Raw genomic sequence first — 21,924 nt, 5'->3', positions numbered from 1 at the left:
AGCCATGACAGGCTTAGGGGCCTAGACACAGCTTCTGTGACAGGCTTAGGGGCCTAGACACAGCTTCTGTGACAGGCTTACTAGCAGGCCACACCCAGATCCAGGAAAAGCCTTAAGCTGATAGCACCCAGGGATCCACCCAGGGGTGAGGAAATACCTGACATTCCAAACATTCTAACAATTAGATAAGGTGGCCAGATGTCCTTGAGTCTAGCACATACCTATTTTTTGTTTTACAGATACCATTAGACAATTGTCAGCCAATCAGGGTCCTGGACCCTGGAAATCCCCTCACCCCAACCTCTACTGTGATAAAAACTCTGCCCCACCTGAGCTCAGGGCTCTCTGCTCTCACCGCTGTGTTGGACAGACAGAGAGACCAAGCTCGGAACTTGAAATAAAGGCTCTTTGCAGCCAGGTGGTGGTGGCGCACGCCTTTAATCCCAGCACTCGGGAGGCAGAGCCAGGTGGATCTCTGTGAGTTCGAGGACAGCCTGGCCTACAGAATGAGTTCCAGGAAAGGCGTAAAGCTACACAGAGAAATCCTGTCTCGAAAAACAAAACAAACAAACAAAAAAGGCTCTTTGCTTTTACATGCGGGATTCGGTCTCCGTGGTGGTATTTTGAGGGTCCCTGTGATCTGGACATAACACCAGAAAAGTAATCATCAATTTTACCCAGCTACAAACCTTGTGAATTATAACAAAGATCTGCCTGCAAGATACACTGATGCTATAGTGGGAGTAATCAACTACTTTTAAAAAATAGATTTAAAGTCTACCCCATGAGATGGAACCCATAACTGGCACTTCCAAAGTGGTCATGGGCCTAGGGGGAAGTCTACTGTAATTTTGCTAAGGAATATAGCAGTAGTGTCTCTTAATGACATATTGTAAGGTTTTGGTCCTTATTTACGTCCTTTAATTACGTCATCAGCCTTCGCCGGCTTCCCAGCCTAAAAAGCGGTTGGGCCCTCTGTGGGCTCTCTCTCTGTCCCCTCTCCTTTGCGCTCCTTCCCCCCGTCGGTCCTCCTCTCTCTCTCTCTCTCTCTCTCTCTCTCTCTCTCTCTCTCTCTCTCTCTCTCTCTGTCTTTCTTTGTCTCTCCCCCCCCCCCCCCAATAAAGCTCTAAAAAGGTAACCATGGCTAAGATTCTTTCAATCAGCACGCTCCTCCGCAGGCATGGCCGCCGCGGGCGGTGACCAGCCACGAGGGGCAGCTCGGCGGCATAACCAACATTGGTGCTGTTCAGACTCGGATACACCACCGCACACCGAGGACCTGCTGACTGCTGCTGCTTGCCGCCTCTTCCCCCATCCAGCGAGACCGCGAGACCGCGAGCGCGCGCGTCCCTCGCCGCCTCCGCTGGACCCCCACACCGCCACCGCCATGATTCTTCACCACAGTAAGTCCGCTGTTCTCGTGCGGTTGTAGTCTGAGCTATATTATTTGCGACGGACACCCCGGGGGTGTCCTCGAGCTGCACCAGCACCGGCACATTTTCGCTTCTGATGAGAAAGTAAATGCTGTCTTGGTCTACCGGGTGGATCAACTGCGGCGCAGCTCCAGCCCTTCACATCCCTTGACGAAGAGGATGGTGAACTTGAGCTGATTCATGGATCTCTCTCCACTCTTTGGGGACGCCCAAGATTGTAGTCTGATCCCGGTTTATTATTTTAATTTTTTATTTTTTTTCTCTCGGCTACACCCATGCGACAAAAGGGCGGATATATTGGTGGATAGGGGCGGGCACTGGCAAACCTGGTCTCATAACAGTGTAAACCTGGCCGCATAACAGAGTGGCGGGAACTTCTGCCAGAGAACGGGCAAATAAGAGTCACTTTATCTCCAAGCTTTCTGCTAAAGTTCTGAAACCCTGCTCCTTCCCCACTTCTGAGTCTCCACGTGCAACCTTTTCTGTCTGACTTCCACCGGCGGTGGGCGGGCTCAAATGGGCGGGCTTGGGCGGCTTCTAGGACTCGCCCTAACTCACCTTAACTCCACCCACTCATTCTCAAACTGCCTTGAGAAGCACAGACGGGTCTAAAAGCGGCTAAGATCCATACAAATAAGTTTACAGTAGTCAGGATGGCTCTTAAGCCAAAAAAACTGCTTATAGCCTCAGACAAGTCTTCCAAAAAGGATCGGTTTATAGTCTGCCTACTGGCAGATCTTCCAAAAGCTGTCCTTAAGCCATCAATCAGCAGGAAAAAAAAAAAAATTCAGGACATAGAGTAAAATTCGTCTCTTGTTCCCCAGACCTCCCCGACTAAAACTTAAGCATCTGGAGAGCAAGGCTCCTGACCCCACAGGCAAAAGAGTCATCTGTGGCATTTAAGGTGTGCCAGGGAAAAGATAAAAGCCCGAAAACAAAATTGCCAAGTGCTGGCACTCGCTGACTCCCAAAAGCTGTTGGGTCCCTGTTTTAAGTGAGGAAAAGGCCACGGGCTAGAGAATGCCCTGCCAGGCCATCGACAGCCTTGTTAAAAGTGCCACCTAGAAAGACAGAGTCAGCTGACTGCCCCCAGGCACCAAGATGCATGGGTACATCAAGCTAAGACCTTCAGCAGACCTAGGCTTGGCTACAGACATGGCAGGGAACCCAGAACACAGCAGGGAAGCGATCCGTTTCTTTCCTTCTGGACACCAGAGCCACTGACTCAGTCCTGGGAGTTTTGGGATGTCACCTCTCCTTTATTGTCGGGTACAGAGGACAGCCTTACCACCTCACCTGATTTAATTGCACTTTCAGAGTTACTTAATAAAAAAAGATTTCCACCTAAAATAAGAGCTCATTGCTTCATTCCAGATCCACTGCCTGTGTTTCTCATGTGCATACAGACAGGGCCCTGGTCTTTGCCTTGTCCCTAATTCAAAAAAAAAAAAAAAAAAATTTTCTCATGTACCACAAGCTTTTCTCTTCCCAGTTTCCTGTTCTAACTCACTGTTCAGCTAATGGTACAGGACCACCACAGAACCGGAGACCAGAGATCATCAAATAAAAAACTGTAACAGCTAAAAGGTATTTACACCCCCAGACCCAAAAGCGTCTGGGCGCTACAAAAAGACTTTAATGTAAACATCTATTACTATGAGATGCTTTTAACAATTGATCACCTGTCTCCTAGATGCTGAACCAGTAAAGGAAACAGGTACTTTAAAATAATCTGTCTCTGATAAAGCTTAACATGTTTCAAAATCCATAGGGACAGGCCGGATCTACCTCAGATAAATGTCAACATAAAATAATAATGATTCTTTTATCTCTCTAAGTTTTTTCTGTGTCACCAGCATCTTGTCAAACAGAAAGTTCCCAGCCACAGCCAAGAGGGATACATGTCTCCAGAGCAAACAGATGACAGACAGCATCCCACAATGCCTGTCTACCTCGGAAGACTCCCCTTCTCCATTCCCCCAAGAGCCAACCAACGTCCAAAAGTCAGCTGGAAGCAGTTTTTGAGAGGAACGACGCCCCTAGTCCCATCTACCTGCTTTTTTTTATAATAAGGGAAAGTCTGGGATGTAAGGTTTTGGTCCTTATTTACGTCCTTTAATTACGTCATCAGCCTTCGCCGGCTTCCCAGCCTAAAAAGCGGTTGGGCCCTCTGTGGGCTCTCTCTCTGTCCCCTCTCCTTTGCACTCCTTCCCCCCGTCGGTCCTCCTCTCTCTCTCTCTCTCTCTCTCTCTCTCTCTCTCTCTCTCTCTCTCTCTCTGTCTTTCTTTGTCTCTCCCCCCCCCAATAAAGCTCTAAAAAGGTAACCATGGCTAAGATTCTTTCAATCAGCACGCTCCTCCGCGGGCATGGCCGCCGCGGGCGGTGACCAGCCACGAGGGGCAGCTCGGCGGCATAACCAACACATATTGCTATGCCCAAAGAATAGAGTGTTGTTTAACCTTGATCAGAGAAACTTCTTCTTGTGGTAGGTGATAATTAACAAAGAGATCCACAGATGGATAATGTGCAGAAAGTGAAATACTTTGGAGCACTCAGTCCTAAATGAATGTCTTCTTTCTGCTTGTTCAGAAGAACCTGCTCTTCTGGGCTAGACTGACAGCACCAGGAAGTGTGGGAAGATGCTATCCCTAGTACCTCGGAATTTGCTCCACAGTCATTCTTCTCTCTTCTGACCATTTCTGCAATGATAGAGATGACTGTTGAAATTTCTCTAGCATTTTTCATTCTTTATTAATAGTGGATTAAAGTGGTAAAAATGTTAACTAAGCTTTGTACACAACTATTTCTCCATATGTAAGAAAACATACATGGAAAATCATGATCAACATAGTAGTTTTATTTTAAAAAACTAGAGAAGTAAATGTTAATGTTAAAGGCTATTAATATAATATTAAGGGAGAATTGCATTTATATGTTTCTTTTTGGCTTTTTCAAACATCTTTAGAAATTCAAATTTCTTTTTTTTTTTTTTTTTTGGTTTTTCGAGACAGGGTTTCTCTGTGTAGCTTTGCGCCTTTCCTGGAACTCACTTGGTAGCCCAGGCTGGCCTCGAACTCACAGAGATCCGCCTGGCTCTGCCTCCCGAGTGCTGGGATTAAAGGCGTGCGCCACCACCGCCCGGCTAGAAATTCAAATTTTAAATTTAAATTTGATTGGAATAAAAGGGAGTTTGAATAAGACAAGTTTTAAAAAACAACCTCATCCTTGGAAAGAGCTATTACTGCAATGCCCATGCTCCTGTAAATGTGTGTGTGTGTAATGATAATAATTACAGAGGAAGAGGATACAAATTTGAGAGTGAGTAGGTTGGACACAGTGTTAGTTATTTAGGGGCGCTCTTACCCTGCAAGGAAATGCCACGAAACACGACAGAATCCACTAACAAGAGTTTTATTAAGATAAAAGGGGCCGGGCAGTGGTGGCGCACGCCTTTAATCCCAGCACTCGGGAGGCAGAGCCAGGCGGATCTCTGTGAGTTCAAGGCCAGCCTGGTCTCCAAAGCGAGTTCCAGGAAAGGCGCAGAGCTACACAGAGAAACCCTGTCTCGAAAAACAAAAACAAACAAACAAACAAACAAAAAAGATAAAAGGGACAGACGAGTGCTCAGGCCTGTGGAAGAGACACGTGTGTGGAGAAGAGGCAGCCGGGAATATGGCGCTGGCTTATAAAGGCTGGGTGGCACACGCGCATACACAGGTCGATGTAACTACTCCACGCATGCGCAGATCACATGGCTGCGTTGTGTGCTCTTACGCAACCATGCAAAGTCACAGGATCCTGGTCACGAGAGACACCTTGACCGGAAATGGCTATTTTGACCTGGAACTGTCTAGGCGGAAGTGTCCAGGTCCACCGGGCATGAGCAAGCAAGCCCAACTGTGGGGGCGTGTTGTGAACCCATCACACAGGAGAAGTAAATGGGGTGAGAGTGAGGAGGGGAATGATGTAAACACATACACATGGATGAAATTCTCAAAATAAAAACAAATAAATTGAAAAAGACTATTTGATTATTGGTTGATAATGAGTTGAATTTACAGTGAAATTAAGAATTTTTATCTTTTTTCTAGGTCTTATTTTTAAATGTTTTTAATCAACATATCACCATAATAAAAATATCTTAAAAGTCAACCCTTTATGTTAATTTGCACCTATGCAGATCCAACTGATGTAGGATATAATTCAGGAAGACATTTGATGTATACCAAACACGTACATACATCCTTCCTTGTTGTTACTCCCTAAGTAATATGGTATAATAGTTATCTACAGAGCATTTACATGATGTTTGATATCACAAGCAATCTTGAGATAAGTTAAGCCATAGGATACACACACACACACACACACACACACACACACACACACACACACACACACGTTGTATGCAAATACCACCACTGCAACAAATATCACCCTTGCAACAAAGGACTTGAGTCTCCAAGGGCTTGGTATCTGTGGGAAGTAAAGCTGTTTTCTATATTCAGTTCCCCTCAGATACTGAGGGGAACTTGCATTTATTACATATGCTTTACATTTGCTAGTAGAGGGGTTCAATGTGTCAAGTTGCAGGTAGACTGATTTTAATGTTTCCAAATGTAGACTTTTAAAAAACCAAAATCTCTAAACATACCATTCTAACTATATCATGTACCAGAAAATACTAATGCACCAGCTATTTATATCTATTTGTTTTCATTTCATTTCAATATTATAAATAATGTTTTAATATCTCCAAATATAACATAAATTGAGAGCAAGAACAATTTCTATTCATCTTCCATGTGAGATAAGGACTATCATAAAGTAGGCTCTTGGCTATACTTTAACAAATGAATATTCTAAAATTCTATTATTATGAAGAAGAAAACTGACAAACTTGAGTATTATAAGATTATTAAAGGAGGAAATATAAAGATGTCTCAGCAGTTAAGAGCACTTACTATTCTTGCAGCTCCTAGCACCCATGTTGGTCATTTCACAATGCCTATTATTTCATTTCCAAGACTATCTGATGTTTAGGGCCTCCGTGGGTACCTGTACAATATATATACATCCCCCAGACATATAGTCATAAACATAATTAAAAAATAAAATAAATCTTTAATAAATTATTATTAAAGGAGAATGAGTTTCCCTGAATGGTTTATTTAAGACGTGGCCTGCTGAGTTGAATAGATATAGTAGCATGTAGGGGCTTGGGAAATAAGGCAGATCCATGCAAAAACCTCATTAAGTGTGTAATCAAAATTTCATGATGTGTTTAGAGAATTGAACAGGCTCTCTGAGAAGTCATAAAATTAATTTGGAATGGAATTAAAAGTGGGGATACATATTGCTGTGTAAAGGATCCTGTTTCCCATAAAGCTCCCTAAATGTGCATCTGAGCATCTTGTCCTCAGCCCACAAAATAGGAAACAGTGCATCAGTCTTGTAGCTCCTGGTGCTTATATGCTTGGGATTATTATTATACCATACTCTTACACTCTCAAAGGAATCAAATAGAAGTGTGTGTGTGTGTGTGTGTGTGTGTGTGTGTGTGTGTGTGTGTGTGTGTGTATCAGGCTTTAATTTTCCAGAAGAATGACAAATGAAATCTCAGCCTATCCAAACACAACCCTCATCCTTTTTCTTTTTGTTCAGAAGGAGCCAGCTCTTCCTGGCCTGATTGACAGCACCAGGCGGTGTGGGAAGATGCTGTTCCAAGTATGGCAGCCTTTGCTCCACAGTCATTCTCACTTCTGACCATCTAAACATGGAGACAATGGAAATTCCCCTGTCATTTTTCCTTCATAATTCATAGTGGTTCAAAATGATGAAATATTAACTAAGGTTTGTAAATAAAGGCAGTGAGTCCAAATACAGGAAAATATACATTGAAAACCAAAATTAGCATAGACCTTTTATTTTTAAATAAACTGGTGTGGTGATATTTTATTTGTGCTGAAATGTGGTAATATTTTATTTGGGCTTTAATAAATAAAAGCTTGCCTGGAGATCAGAGGAAATAACAAGCCATTTTAAGTAAACAAAGAAGTCAGCAATGGTAGCACATGCCCTTAATCTCTGTGTATTCAAGTCCACACTGGAAACAGAGGCAGGTGTGGTGGCACATGCCTTAATTCCAACACTAGTTAACCATGGAGGTCTGGAGGTCTGTGCAGACAGACAGAAAGTGACAGAGTTGTGTAGGAAGAGGAAGTGATGTAGCTGGGCAGAGAGCAAATCAGATGACAGAACAGCAAGGCATATGTGTGTGGGTTGACAGGAAGTAACTCACATTTGGAAGCTACAGAGTTGGTGAGGTAAGGTTAGCTGTGACTTTCCCTATTTCCCTGATCTCTCTAAGGTTTTCACCCCTATATTTGTCTACATGTCTTTTATTTAATAAGACCATTTAGAAATTCATCTACAAACTGGAGAAGTAAATGTTAATGTAAAATGCTACTGATATAATGTTGAAGTTATATTTTAATGATTAAAATCTCACATTTCAAATTGATATTCATAAATCTAAAATATAATATATATATATATTAGTGCAACCAAGAGTTAAAAGTTAGTATATAAATACTAATGAAAATAGAGAAAGGTTTTTCATTTGAATTTATTCCTTATTTTTATTTGTGTGGTGTGGGGGTCGAACCTCACACATGTCAGGAAAGTACCCTAGCACCAAGCTCCAAACCCAGCTCCTGACAGGCCTGTTAAAATTACTATAAAACACAGTGTCTCTCTCACTCTTGCATCCCCATGAATCTGAAAATAAAGATCAAATTCATGACTGCAGAAAAAGGTATATGTGGAAAGTGCACAGCAGTGGGACAAATATTGAGAAGTAGATTTACAAAGGACACAACAGATCCCAAATCAGAGTGCAGAGCCGCGTGGCAGGGCCCACACACACAAGCAAAGGCTAGTCTCCAGGAGCAGAGGCAGTGAGAACCGGATTCACATGGTGGGGCTGCAAGGAGCAGAAGCTGGGAGGAGCTGGTGCTGGTGGCACCCTCTGCCTGTACCACCCAGGTAATGGAGGAAGAATCCTGGAGAAGTCGACCACCAAACTATTCTAGCAGATAGAGCAGGAGCTGAGCAGTATTATTACCACATACCCAAGTCCCCTCTGACCAACAGCTAATGATCTCACCAGTCACTCCAGCACTGACAGGAGCTGACCTGAATACAAACTCAGGGGATGCAGTATACTCAGGCACAGGATTGGCAGCGAACACCTTGACCTACCCAGCCATCGCAACAGCCCCAGCCAACTGATTTTTTATAAAGATGTCAATAATATTCATTGTAAAAAAAAGCCTCTTCAACAAACGGTGCTGCAGAAACTGAATTCCCATGTGCAGAAGAGTGTAATTAGATTTGTATCTCTTACCCTGCACACACACATACAAAAATCAATTGAAAGTGGATCAAAGACTTTAATATAAAACCTGAAATGCTGAAACTGTTAGAGGAAAATGGAAGAATACATTTCAAGCTACAGGCATAGGTAAAAACTTTTTGGTGAGGACTCCAATAGCACGGGGAATAACTAAAAATTGACAAACAGTATTAAGCGAAATTGAAAAGTTTCTGCACAACAAAGAAAACATTCAGCACGCTGAAAAGCAGTCTACTGAATGATAGGACATTGCCAGCCATACCTAGGAGAGAGGGCTAATAGAAGATATAAAGAACTGCAGTGTGGCTATATAGGGAGTTTGAGAACATAACATTAATGGAGGAAGAAGCATATTGAATAAGAAAAATGTGAAGTATTCCAATGAGAAAATTCATAACAAAATGTGAAAACTCAAAATAAGTAGGAGTTTAAAATATGCCGAGGGCAACAAAAATGTCTCTGTTTTTCTACTGTTTACACCAAGAGGCCATAAGGAAGGGTTGGTCTTGGAACAGATGCTGCAATGTTAAAAGGGAGAAAGGAAGTCAATCACTATTTACTTAACTCCCACTTTACATATGAAAGGCAGATCTTCAAAGTGCCCAGGGCTAAAACTGCCAAGAAGAAATTAGGCTCAAGGTGGCCCTGAGAAAAACATCAAAACCACACTTACCCACATCCATTATGTGCTGTGCATTCACTCCAGCAGTAACTGTTTGGAAACATGCTGCATGCACTCTTACAGGCTCTGTGGAGGTACCCATGAATAAATTAAACGAGTCGCTGAGTTCAGGAAACTTCGGTCATGAGAGTGAGGTTTGATACACAAGTCTAATGCATTCCAAAGAGTTTCAACCTAGTTACTTTTCCAAAAAATGAAATTGAGGCTCAGAGAAGGGTGCTAAGCCATACAAGGATAAAAAGTACATGTGTTGTAGACTCTGTGATTGCAACCCAAGTCGGCTTTACCTCCTTAACAATCATCTCTCTCTTTTCTAGTTTGTTGTTCTCTAAAAAAATATAAAGTTCATGTGAATTGCAACCGAAGACATGGAAAGAATTGTAGCTATATAAAAATACCTGTCAACATTTTAAAAATTAGAACTGCTTAAAGTTTTAGACCAAATAGCAAAGACTATTCAGAGGATAGTCTTTTACATCTACATACAAAGTAGTCTTTTACTATTTACATACACATATTCCAGAAACTATTATACAAATAAGAAATATCTAGTATATAGATTTTTATTAATAAGAACAGCTTTTCATCAATAAGAACATTTTACTTAAGTGATAATTGCTAGCAAGCCACATAATTTTCAGAGATCCACGAACACTGAATTCAAAAAAAGTGTTTGACCCCATAATGCAAACATTTTCCCTCAAGTATTTTGGATGTCTTCAGGTTTCTTGATACAGCAGGTGTATGTGTTATTGATGGTTAAAAATTATCTAACAAGACCCCTGTAAGAAAGTCGTTAGTGGCATTTCATAAAATTCTATGGATGGTTCATCTCTTTAAAACTCCATCTTAAATAAATGCATACAGTCCCGTTTAGAAACAGTATCAGATCCTGAAAATTTAGTACACTGCATCTATGAATAGAAATGAAACATCATTCCAACAGAACAAATAGACAGAAGGAATCTAACAGGATAAACATAGAATCTCTAGGGCATGTTAAAAGTTGAGTGGTAGTTGAGAAGGAGGACGTGGGCTCAACATTTCAAGCAGAAAAATAATCAAAGATCTAGGGCAATGGCTCAGTGGATGAGAGCTTGTTGTATCAGTGTGAGGATGGGAGTTCAGCTTGCTAGGACCCATGTGAAAGCCAGGTGGGCAGGGAACACATCTGTAATTCTGTCCCTGAGACAAGCTGGTTTGCTAGACTAGCTGAGTCAGAGAGTGCCAGATCCAGTGAGAGAGCCAGCTACTGCAAACCAAGAGTGGAGGAGAGCAGTCAAAGGAGACCCCAGACTTCAGGCTCTGGCCTCCACATGCACATGTGTATCCACACACGCATGTATGCCCCACACTTGGAAACATATGCCCCCATACACCTTAGAAGAAAACCAAAAACAACATTCTAATTTTTATTATTGAAAATCTACTTGTAGGAATAGTATGAAATGATTTTTTTCTCAAAGATAATGCAATCTCATCTGCTGAGATGAGATGACCACATGGAAATATCTTTGAAATAAGACATGGATGACATTGTTGTAAAAAGTGGAGACGCGATGCCTCAAAGGGTTCAACAGTATTTTCATCCTTCCCACATCTTCACAGTCTGTCTGTGAGTCTGGAACAAAGTTGGCATTCCCCAGATATTTGTTAATGACTAAGAAGTAATGGACTATGAGGGCGTTAGTTAAAGGGGCTGAGAGTTTTGTCTGCAGAAAGGCTTGAGAAGACAACAGCATTGACCATTAATGAAAGGAACGGGCGTAGGTAGGAAACAAATGAGATCCTTTTCCAGGAAGTCCCAAGGAAGTAAAACATTGTTTCTTCTTTTGTACCTGGATGATGTCTTTACAGTGGTTATAATTATCTGTTGTGTGGACCAGCCAGGTCCGGGGTCATCAGGCTGAAGGAAGATGCAGGGAAGTGTCTTCTGCAATCACTTCTAACGGGCAGTCCTTTGGATTCTACATGTAAGTGTGTTGAATTGTCTTTATTTACTGTGTCATAAAGTTCCTCATCTTCTCAATTCACAAGTCTTAAAAGTGTTTCAGTGGTAGCTCTAGAATGTTCATCTAAAGAAAACTGGCTTTGTTAAAACGTCTTAAGTTCAGAAAAGGCTACATTTTTCAGCTGAAAAACGATTTCAGTAAAGATTGCTTTCAATTTCAGCTAAGAAATTCAGATGAGTTGTTGTAAAGTAGAAGTTAACAATGAAAAGCCAGTTTGGGGAGAAGTGGATTGCCACAATGAACCATCATAACTGCCTGAACATGCAGACTATAGGAATGTTCCCTGTGCAGCCCCTACTTCCCCCATGTTCTTGGTCAGAATCCTCTCACATGCTGTGTTTATCATTAACTATTTACTAAGTCCCCTCTTTGCTGGAAAACTGGGAGCCCTGGGGAGCAGAGACAATCTAAGCACAATGACCCTAACAGCAACAAGAGAACCAAACTCCACTGTGTTCAGTAAGTACTTATTAACTATAATACTAGAATGACATGGAACCACAGACTCAAGCAACAGTTGCTGACAGACAATGCACTAAGCTAATGGGACAGAAAATTGAATACCTTCCCTCTTTTAGGACATGTTGGTAACAATGAGCCTCACAAATGTGTAAATAGGTAACTATACAATAACAACAGTATGTGGAATTGACTCACTCAAGGTGTTTCTTAAATAGGTAATAAGGCAAACACTAAAGAAATAAGTGTTGGGCACAGGCCTAGAGCTGGGGAGGCTGAGGAATGAGAACATTATATGTTTGAAGACACTTTGGGATACAGAGTAAGTAATGGTCACCCGGGACCATGTAGTAAAACCCTGGAGAGAGAGAGAGAGAGAGAGAGAGAGAGAGAGAGAGAGAGAGAGTAATATGCAGAGATGGCTTACAAGTGTAGAGTGCATGTTGCTCTTGCAGAGGACCTGAGTTGTTTCCCGGAACACATGTGGATGCATACACGTGCACATACACACGCACACACATAAACACACACACATACACACACACACACACACATACACACACACAAAACTTTCAAAAAAATTAAACGTATTTAAAAGAAAAAGAAGAAACCAAAAGGAACAGGTCATATGAGAAGGAGCTAATGATTGAGGAAAGTGTTACTGAGAAGACAAACTTTGGGACTTTAATCACATTTCTCCACATCTCCAAGGAGAGAGGATAGACTCAAGGACAAATCTGTCTACCATGTTTGCATAGTGCTTTGTTTATACCATGCAGACAAAACGCCCCAAAGCCCAGAGTACAGTTCGGCCCCTTGTCCTCAGCAATAATGGACACAGCCTTTTGTACCAAGTGATTTTTCACTCTTGAAGGAAGATAGTCTTTGGAATTGTTGAACACACTGAGATGAGCACTCGGTGCATGCATTTTTTTTTTCTGTAAAATTACTTTGAGTTCAAGGATTTTATGCATGAACATACTATCTAAATGTGACAGAGATTTATATAACCACTTTAATTCAATGCAACAGAATAGTCCTTTGTCTTCCCTACCCTTCTCCTCATCTCTTGTGAACTAACATAGGGACATTGTTCAAGTTGGAAGCACACGGCTTCTGCTAGCTCTAACCAGAAATCCTGCCTGAAAACTCTTTTCTTTAAAAAAAAAATACACCAAGGAGATGAATAGACTTTTTTTTTTTTTATCATACTGATGGTATTCAGAATTGATGACCATGGCAGACTTGTTCTTTATACTAAAAAATAATGACATTTTCAAGGTAAGTTGCTGTCATATTGACTGCCTGGACAGAGATTAAAAGAGCAGTAACAATAATTATAAACGTGCTTGTAGGAGAAGAGTAGAAATTTTGACTAGAATTATAGTGGATGCTGAACCCTCTTCTCACAGTGTGATTTTTACTTCCAAGATTTCAGTTTTCTTGCCAGGAAGCTTTTGGCCTTCTAAACAGAATCCAAATTGAAATAGAATTTATTGATAGAATTTATTGATGAACCTTTAAAGTTTGACATTTATCACAATCATTAGCATCAGTGTTAAACTTTAGAATAAGAGAGCAAAGGCTTGAACTGCTTGAGTCCACCCCTTATTATTGTGACTATGAGCAAATTATCCAGTTTCCATGCCTGCTTTCTAATCTGTGAAGTAGATTCATTAAAACTCTAGGATTATAAAATAGCTGGGGTGATTGCTGTAAGGTGGCTGGTGCAGTTGCCCACATGCTAAATGCTTTGTAAGCACTAGCTATGATGCTGGAGTCCAGGAAAGGGGCTTTCAAAATGCAAGATTTCACTTTAAGTTTGGAAAAGAGTCCGACGGCTCAGGTGACTCAGTGGCCTGAAGTGTAACCAAGAGCTTCAGTAGGGACACAGGCACTAAACCTGATTTTGTATTTTTCCTCTCATTTCTCAATTCATTTCACCTATGTTTGCTATAAATTCACCAGTGCCAATAAGAAGATGGTCTTTGAATTTTTATTTTAGTAAAGATCATAAGTATCAACAATTACAAATCATTTATTAATTAAACAAAAATAAAAATAAGTACCAAAGCAGTTTTCATGGTGGCATGGATAACAAGTTAATAACAATCTTTATTCTGTACTAATGCTTTGGTAAGAGATAGCAAATGATGCATGAATAAGGAATAACATACATAGTACTAAATCTGGCTTTGTTTTATAGTAAATTGTCACATTTGAAAACCTCATTTAAATGTATATTTTGGTTCATATTCTGACATTTCCTTACTCAAACGAATAATCTACTCACTCATGTGCTTAGCATGCCAGAAAATTTGAGTGAATATTTTAAACATCTCTCCACTATAAAAATTATCTTAGTAATATTCATAAAATAAAAACAATAATGAATACAATGAAAAAAGAAATACAGATATAAAATACTTTAGTTGAATTTGTGCACATAGCTGCATAAATGAGAACAATTAAATACAAAGATTTCACTGAAAGCCAGTTTCTTTGGCTTTCCTTTTTTTTAAAAGATTTATTTTACTTAGTATGTATACAGTGTTCTGTCTGCATCAGATCTCATTACAGATGGTTGTGAGCCACCATGTGGTTGCTGGGAATTGAACTTAGGACATCTGGAAGAGCAGTCAATGCTCTTAATCTCTGAGCCATCTCTCCAACCCTTCTTTGACTTTTAAACTAGACTGAAGACTAGGAATTCCAGGAATTCTCTAGACTTTAAGCTCAGACTGGGTCCCAGCCTTGAGAAGTAAGTAGTTATTGCTTCTGAGCCTCTCTTAAGAAAACTGTGACTAACCTTTAATTGCATTGTATATTTTAAAAATAGGAAATAACATATACATGCTTATGAAGAGTCAGTGCTACAAGGTTCTAGTGTCCATCTGCATATGGAGTGATTAGTGAGTGATGAAAGATGTCCTTCTTCAGCTTTGTAATCACTGAGCCCACAGTTCTTCAAGTGTATTGCTCAGATACAGGAATCAGGGATGGGATAATTCATCTCAGTGTACGGTTATCCATCAGTTTTGTGTGGGTTCACTTAGTGCACAAGAGCTAGCCTCTTTCCTGTTCTAACTCAGCAGCAGCATCTCCACAGCTTTATATTAGCCTTAAAGGGTGACAATGTCAAGACTAGCAAAGGCAAGCACTGTTTCTTCAGTGAAGCAATGGTTGGACATTAATAAATTTACCACACAGCGAACTATCCTCGAAGTGAGCCCAAAACATCTGCAACAGTGGAGAAGTTGTCCTCCAAACAGTTACCTGTAAAGATAGAGAATTGGAAGTCAAATGTTTTACCAGTACTCTGAATTGACTTGCAAATAGAACATACCATTAATGCAGAATTTGTTAAGAACATAGACAAAAATTTATTTTGAATTCTTGCCTCATGATAATAAAAACAGATTTCAAGTCTGTTCAATTTAATTTTTATTTTTGATATCTGCCTCACTGAGGAGCAATAATCCTTGAATATATTAGTGTCTATTGGATATTAACAGCTGTATGTGCTTTGATCCACCACCATAATCAATAAACAAACATCCCTACAACTTTTGTTAGTTGTTTTGCCCCCCTATAGGAGATAAGTCCGATCACCTCAGCCCAAGATAAGTAATATATTTTATACCACTATAGATTGAATGAATTTTATGGTTTTAAATAAGTAGAACTATACACTATATATTCTTTCATGTTGAGGTTTCTTTCCTTTGCAGGATGATTTCAAGACTTATACATTGTTACATTCATATCAAGCCTCTTCTTTTCCTTGCTAAATATCCACCATTGAGTATGCAACTATTCTCACAATGGCACAATTTTATTGTTTCTAATTGGGGAGACTCAAATAAAGGTTTTAAGATTTGTAACACACAGTATCGTGAGAACGCATCTTTTGGTAAGTGTAGAATGTTTGGGTTGCATGTCGGAATGGCTAAGCTGGTTGAAAACTTGTATCTAGAATTAACTAAGAGATATGTTTCTGAGTGTGTCCACAAGGACGTTTTCTGGAAGGATCAATGGAGGGCCAAAGACTCTCCTGCAGAGTGGGCACACCTTCTGGAGGTAGCCTAGATAAAAAGAGGTCTGAGAGGAAAGCTGTTGCTTCCTTAGCCTCATGCTGGTGAAGGTATCTACCTTGTTGCTGTGGCTGCTGCTGCTGCAGACATCCTTCACTGAAATTGAACCTAGCTTCTTTGGCTTTTCAACTCAAACTGAAGCCCAGGCATTCCTGGAATTCTCCAAACCTCCGTTTGAGACTGAGATTTCTGTGGTGACCAGTCTCATGGAATAAATAGCTAGCAGCTAAGACTGACTAATGCAATGGCAGCTATTGTTGGACCGCCCACACCATATCCTCTGAGGCAAGCTAATACATCTCCATTGAATATATGTTCAGTCTATTGGTTCCGTTCTCACAGAGACCCTGACTAACACACATGGGTATATGTTTAAGACTTTAATGATGTACAGTAAAAGGTTGGATCGCTTTGCGTCTACACCAGGCATGTTGGGTAACTCCAGCTGCACTTCATCATCACCAAAATTCTTTCTCTTGGTGGTCCTAGTAAAAATCTCTTGACCGTTACTGAAACTTCCCAGAATGCACAGCTTTCCCAGTTTCTGGGGGCTCCAGGCACAGATCTGCACCTCACACTCATCTTGCTATTGAGATTTGGTCAGCTGCACTCTGGGCTATGTGCTGAGGGACAAGCAGGAACTAGGCAAGTCTGATAGAACAGTGAATGTATTCCCAGAGTCTAGAGATCAATATATCTATGCTATTCAAACCCCATAATGCATTTCTAAGTCTGCTAGAAATAACAGTAAAAAAAAAATCAACTTAGAAATATATGATTAGAGGGGGAAAAAAATCTGGTTTTGGTTGAAATGATGGTGTAATGGAACATAGCACTGCATAAACATGTCCAGGGCATTCCTGAAGAGACTGAGGGTACAGATGGGAAAGATATTTTAAGTCTGTTTCTCTCTGTATATCTCTCTCTCTGTTAGAAATTCATGGAAAACTGCCTGTAAGGTGACTGTGTGTGCTTGCTGGAGGTAGATGCTACATTCTCTTCAATGGTGAAAGAAAAAAAAAATCACTTTGAGGAAGACAAAAATAGTTTTGTTTTAGTTTTATAAACTATGATTAATTAAAAGGCACCAGTTAAAGTTTATTGGTGGTTTTGTTTCTTTGAAGTTTACAAAGAATTAATACTGATCACTAGTATATAAGCACATTACTAATACATAATTAATAAAAATGTAAGGTTACTTGGGGACATTTTCCAGCTTTTCTGTTCACCAACATCCATCTCATGTGGCTGTGTCACAGCTTCTTCCTGGACTTGGGAGGTACCATGGGAAACATCAGAAATATCTGTCTTCATCTCATGGTGAATTTACTTCCGAAACTGACTCCTCCCTGGTAGCTGGAGACATTCAGGCAGGAGTTGGCCCATATGATATGATATACACCTGAGCTAGCAGTGACGGATCTGGTTTTACCCCAAATATTCTCACCTCTTGGGAAAGACCAGTTCTTCAACTGTGAAGTAATAGCCAGTGTTAAGAGGAAAAGCTTAGAGAAAATAATCCTTCCTCCCTATTGCCTTGAAGGCCTTGAAGAAAAATACTTAAACTGTTTTTTTTTTCCTGTACTTTCCAAAGAGTCAATAACAACTTAGCAAAGATTGACTTCGTCAAAACTTTCTGTGACTTGAAAGTGTTTCCTCTTTAAAGGTCAAAGGTAAGAAGAACATTTTAAAATTCGCTGTCCGTTAATCAATAGTCTGGAGTCTTGCAGTGATTATTGTCCTAAAGAGACAGCACCCCACCAGGGAATGGTGGGTGAACTCAGATTGCCCATAAATGGTTGTTTTTTTTTTTGTTTGTTTTCTCTGTTAATTAATTTTCTTTCACTGAAAGGCCTGCATGATCAGACTCTTCTAGCTGTTGCACAGAAGCTGTGAAATCAGAAGAAACTGCCGAAGATTTTTGTGTTGTGAGCAAGAAAGGAAGGTGGTGGCTGAACTTCTCACTGCAGAGAAGTGGCTCTCTGTCCTGGGAGCAAGCTATATGGAACCTGAAGACAGAGAAACACTATGAGAATGAAAATAAAAAGAAAAAAATCAAGTCAGAAAGTTGATATAAAATTTTTTTTTTTTTTTTGTGGAACTTGGAAACTACTATGGTCCATTTTTGCCTTTTATATAATTGGAAGCCAAGAGGGGCACCTGATTCAATTTAACATGCTTATCAGAATTTCAAAGGTTTATATAAGTAGTTTGGCCAATTCCCAATATATCAGGATATAAATGATAATTCCAGAATGCCCTGCCCCAGTCAATGCCTACACCTGCTTAAATCAGCAGGAAGATCTACCTGGTATATATACGTGTGTGTGTGTGTGTGTGTGTGTGTGTGTGTGTGTGTGTGTGTGTGTGTGTATGAAAATTCCTATAGGTCACAACTGGTCTAGATGATAGCTGATGGAATAAAAACCACAATTCATAGAGACCTTCCCTGGGACCTGCCTGTGGCTGCTCTCAGGCTACCTGTGTGGGGGAATTTTGAACTTCATGTTGCACAGAGGCAAGAAGTCATTGAGCATACAGTCTCTAGCTTTCAGAATATTCTCTATAACTCATGGGCATGAGTTCTCTATAACTCACTATGTACTCCCAGCCAGGCTGAGAAAGCAGGAGAAAAAGACAGTTGCTAAACGAATCCCATTGTGTCAGCACAGCATAGTCTCATGGGCAAAAGGAAATTAGCTTTTTGTAGAGACTGAATCTTCAGACTTTTTAACAAAAGAAATAAAAAAAATCCAAGTATTAGTAACTTAACTAGATATGCACTCAAATGAATGTTTATGTCCCTCAAATTCATGTGTTGAAACCTAGATTTCCAACAGGATGTAGTCTTATGGATGGAGTAAGTTTCCTTATTGATGAGACCCCAAGTCACTCCCTGGCCATTTCTGCTATGTGGGGACACAATGTGAAGATGGGCATCTATGGACTAGGAAATGAGTTCTTGTTTGATCCCAAATCTGTTGGCACTTAATCTAGGACTTCTTAGCCTCCCAAACTGTGAGAAATATTTTTGTTATTGTTGCATGTAAGCCAATCAGGCTCCCTAAAAAGATGCCATGGCTCACAGAAACAAGAAGCAGTCTAGAGAACAGAACACTGACATTCCCATGAGGTGGGGTGGATGGTTTTTGGTCATTCGGTGGATTATGAACATTTGCAATCATTTACTGGGGATATAGGAATATAGGATAAAAAAACAATTATTAATCTCAAATATTTTACATTGGTATGAATTTTGGAATATTCATACAAATCTAAAGTTATTTTTGTTATACTAAGTGTATGTTTCTAATCTTGTTTAGAGTTTTTTGCTTATGTAGCTTATTTAAAAATGTAATGTGTAATTAAGAAATGCAGGTTAGTAATTAGTTATCTATAATAATCAAACTTGTAGTCATATTAGGTATGTTTTCAAAGTTAAACAAAGATATATTTTAGAAAGATAGATGGCCTTCAAACATTTCAAAGACCTATAGGATATAGCATTTGAAATATTTTGTTAACATATTGGCTTTTCAAGACAGTGAGATATATGTGCTCCTGGCAGCACCAATTAACTTCAGAGAAGATGATAAGCATCCAAGAAACTCCATACGAAGTTTGATTTCATAGCAAAGCTAGCCATTTGGGCAAGAAACTGCCCTTGCTGTGACTGCTGATTGTATGCTGTACAAACTGGACAAGCAGGACACAAAGAAAACTATTGCTAAACTTTGCCAAGATAAGGTGGGACAATCCTTCAAAACTTCTGCTTTATAGTAAAGTCTGCCAGAAATCCAGCAGGACACACAGGAAAGCAATAGCTGAATTTTGCCAAAATAAGGCAGAGAAGTCCTTCAGAATTCCTGCTTCATAGGAAAGTCTGTCAGGTCTCCTAGGCCTATAGACTGAAGATGGATGCCCCAATGTTGCAGTGGAACTTTTGGTGACCATCCATCCAGCCAGTTGTCTCTGTCATTTGGAAGTGGTCTTCCTGTTTACTCAGGTAACATTATATCCTTCTGGGATCTTTGATGGGGTTGAAGACTAGGTAGTTATAGTTGCAGTTTTCTTTAGTTATGATAGAATGTAAATTAGGAACAAAGCTTTGGACTCATTAAGATAAAATAAAAAATGGAGTATTTTTTCTGAATATGCCAAATACAAATGGACTGGACAATGTAAATTATAATTCTTACCTGATAATTGTTCTTATTGCTTATAGTTTTAATATGTTAGAGTTAAAACCTTTCCTTTTTATTTAAACAAAAAGGGGGAATGTAAAATATTCCTTTACATTGCATGAAGATGTGTCACTGTGATTGGTTTAATAAAAAGCTAAATGGCCAATAGCTAGGCAGGAGGTATAGGCTGGGAGGAAGAAAGGGGGAGCCCCCAGCCAGACATTGAGGAAGCAGATGAGCAGTACAGAGTAAAGGTAACCAAGCCAAGTAAAAGACCGTAGATTAAAAGGTGTGGATTAGCTGGGCGGTGGTGGCGCTCGCCTTTAACCCCAGCACTCAGGAGGCAGAGCCAGGCACATCTCCGTGAGTTCAAGGCCAGCCTGGGCTACCAAGTGAGTTCAACGAAAGGTGCAAAGCTACACAGGGAAACCCTGTCTCGAAACCCCCCACCCCCCAAAAAAAAGATATGGATTAATTTAAGTTATAAGAGCTAATGGGACAAGCCTAAACTAAGGCCAAGATTTCATAATTATTAATAAGTCTCTGTGTCATTTTTTTTTGTGAACTGGCAGCCCAAAGAAAAATCCATCTGCAGAGGAGCCCAACAGCTGAGCCTGGAGCATCCAACCCAAAGTTATTGCATTGCTTCTAAGCTTCATGATGGAAATGAATATGTGCTGCCGGCTTTGACCTCACTCTGGACTCTCGTTCCTTGCTTCTGTCTCCTCTTTCCCTTTTGGGAAATGCTCTCTTATGTCCGTTCCACCATTATATCTTGTAATGTATAGAGTATTGTTATGCATGATCCACATGATACCATGATACCCTGTTAAAGTAGCTAGAACTAGAAAGAACAGATACAAAATAAATGACTATGACCAAGGAACCACATCATAGTGTGCAGCAGAATCCTTCTAGTTTCCAATATTTGTCTATGGTGGTTCACTTTAGTAAATTTGCCAGAAATGCCCCCTTAGTTCAGGGTGACTTTCCTTTGCCCCATAGAACATTGTAAACTCCAAAACTTGCCCTTCTTCCCAGGACTCTTGGGAAGGGATAGTCTATGACTCTGATGACTTAGCATTGTGGTAAATTCATCTCTGCCCATAGAGACAGCATCACCGGAGGCTGTTTGGCTGTCTCTCTGGGGCTCTGCTTCAGCTAGACTTGGCTGATCTCCTGTTGACTTGTGCCCTGAAGTCTCTGATACTGTCTCCTCCTGTGGGAGCCTGGAGACTTGACCCTCTTAGAGCATCGTATGTTCCAGCTTCTTGCCATTTAACCCATGATACTTATAACAGGGGACTGCCATTTTTCATGGCTTGGGAGAGAATGTCACTTTCTTTAATTCTTGTGTAGTGAAGGTACCTCTTCATAAAATGAGACTAAATAAACTGCTTTAATATTATTTAGTTCCATGTATTTTTCTATTGTAATAGATGATACAGAAAAAAGCATCCCCTTGGACTTCCTTTCCCAGCTGCAACACCTCCCTAATGTTTTCCTAAGTAGCTTACAGAGATACATAAATTAAAAATGTAACAAGTTCACAAAAGGAGATATATATATATATATATATATATATATATATATATATATATATATATATTCCTCCAGTACTTTTGTATGTTTGGAGTAGTTCA

General features: G+C 40.2%; 1 long non-coding RNA gene across 3 annotated transcripts in view; it reads left to right on the top strand.

Annotated features, from left to right (window-relative positions):
- The window catches only part of LOC128105745 (uncharacterized), a 187,420-nt gene extending 165,731 nt beyond the window's left edge, over positions 1 to 21,689 (top strand). For 2 of the 3 annotated variants that reach the window (XR_008216479.1, XR_008216477.1), the window contains 2 exons: positions 11,390 to 20,103; positions 20,854 to 21,689. This is a non-coding gene — a long non-coding RNA (uncharacterized LOC128105745). The remainder of the gene's footprint in view (positions 1 to 11,389; positions 20,104 to 20,853) is intronic. The other variant, XR_008216478.1, reaches the window with a different exon arrangement.
- The last annotated feature ends 235 nt before the right edge of the window (positions 21,690 to 21,924 follow it).

The sequence above is a fragment of the Peromyscus californicus genome, unplaced genomic scaffold, assembly GCF_007827085.1.
Source record: "Peromyscus californicus insignis strain IS unplaced genomic scaffold, ASM782708v3 Scaffold_9__1_contigs__length_137607984, whole genome shotgun sequence".
Lineage (NCBI taxonomy): Eukaryota > Metazoa > Chordata > Mammalia > Rodentia > Cricetidae > Peromyscus > Peromyscus californicus.
The sequence above is the reverse complement of the archived record's forward strand: the minus strand, read 5'-3'. Positions and strand labels throughout refer to the sequence as shown.